This window comes from Lactuca virosa, chromosome 5, assembly GCF_052849685.1.
Source record: "Lactuca virosa cultivar CGN04683 chromosome 5, Lactuca_virosa_CGN04683_v6, whole genome shotgun sequence".
NCBI lineage: Eukaryota > Viridiplantae > Streptophyta > Magnoliopsida > Asterales > Asteraceae > Lactuca > Lactuca virosa.
Window position 1 is genome coordinate 277,381,614 of NC_136430.1, and position 2,320 is coordinate 277,383,933.

The following is a 2,320-nucleotide window of genomic DNA, read 5'->3' on the forward strand; positions in this document are numbered from 1 at the left end:
AATAAGAAGAATATTAGACAATCTCATTTCAGAGTGTGAAGAAAGTTATATACTTAAACATATATCAGTACATATTCACATTTCAGCACATAACAACGTGTAAAATATATAGAACTTTATACTAACATATGTAGAATATTACACATTCTATATTAGAATATACAGAATAATTAGTATATCACACATTTATATTTTAAAATAGGATATTGTACTTCGTGGAAGTGCAAGGCCTTCATCTGGTGTGAATATGTAGAATATAATACTCAAATATGTAGAATATTGTGCATTCAAATTACAAATTCATAGAACAAGTAGAATATTAGACATTTATATTTTAGAATATGAAGAAAGTTATATACTTAAACATATATCAGGGTGTATCCACATTTCCTTATATTTCTTTGACATGGGAAATGAAAATTCCAGTTTATTTGGAGTAGATGTGAACATGAATAAAAAAGAATATAGTTATATGAAAAAACTGAATATGAATATGTTGAACTAGACATTCGTGAGAACTTGATCTGACTTCTTTGATTCATGAATGCTAGATGATCGAAATCTTGATTCGGGAACATAATCAAAATCACAAGGTTGAAAATCTAAATTGGAATGAATAAGAGGTTTTTAAGGGTGGTTCTCCAATCACACATCTCTTTTGCAATTAGAATGAGAGTAATCGAAATGTTTAAAATCAGCATGAGAGGAATTTGTAGGTTTAAAGAAAAACATAATATGGATTTACCAGTTCTTCAATCGAGATTGCAAATCAAGAAAAAAGAAGGATTTGTAGTGTTAATCGAGGAAGAGGGTTTTGTGCGTAAGAAGAATGAAGAAATGTTTCAATCATGATGCAGATCAATTAATTCAAAGTTATGATATTGAACCTTTATCTCCTTTATTAATATCAAACTATCATGTATTTACAGAAGATGTCACCGATATCTTCTTCATATATCTTGATTTAATCTCAACCCTAGACCAAATAGATGAATGGTTCAAATCTTGTGTCTTTGTCTCAAAAAATTATTTTTTCTCATATGAACCTAACCCTATATATATATATATATATATATATATATATATATATATATATATATATATATATAATTTTTTGAGAACCAAATATACATGAGAACTCGAAACTTTTTTTGTCATAGATTTTTTTTCAAACAAAAAGTGTACGCACCTCTAAAACGTGCATATATAAGAAGTTTTGTTTAAGCAATTTTTGCTAAAAAAAATGTGTATATATGCATATCATGTAACGCATATATGTACAACGTGTGTGTGTGTATATATATATATATATATATATATATATATATATATATATATATATATATATATATATATACACAAAAATTTTTTCATTAAAATTTGTTTAAATAAAAGTTCTTATATATACAAGTTTTAGAGGTGCATAATTTTTTTTCGAAAAAAATTTACAACTAAATTTTTTTTGGTTCTCATGAATATTTAAGTTCTCAAAAGATCCTGAATATATATATATATATATATATATATATATATATATATATATATATATATATATATATATATATATAATGTTTTGTGTTAAAAGTTAATTTACATTCTATAAAAAGTTTAACTAGCCTAAGGTTGATCGGTATCGTCAACGTTAAAAGGTCAAGTATGCACCAAGATCCTTTTTAATCTCCAACACTTTTTTAGGGGGTGGTGTTCCATGTACTCAACGGTGTTGAGGTGAAGAAACGTGGAGGAAGAAAGAGAGAACATCAAAGGAGTTATTTGGTTAAATGTCAGCATTGTTCTTCCTCGTCGTTACAACTTCGCTTACCATAATTGGGGGGGGGGGGGGGGGGGGGGGTTACCGGCGTTTTGGAGCTGCCACATTCACAACTACAACGTTTTCTTGGCCCATACCCAAGAATCTAAAACATAAATTGTAAATTGATTTTGATTGGGAAAATACTTTGTAGATATTTGTAATTTTTCCATTAAATTAAAGTAACTGCAAAAGGTTCATGGTATTTGTAGCAAGGTTTTTGTTATATATTAACTGCAAAAGGTTCATGGTATTTGTAGCAAAGTTTTTGTTATATATTAATACACATGAAAAGGTGAACATTGTGACAAAAAACATGTTTCTTATTTTCAAAATATCAAACTGTGTGCAATACATGTTTCAAATTGAATTCTTTAACAATTGCCACGATTTCTTGATTATATATATATATATATATATATATATATATATATATATATATATATATATATATATATATATATATATATATATGCTAGGAGGATGCACATTATTTCCAGGTCAAATCTC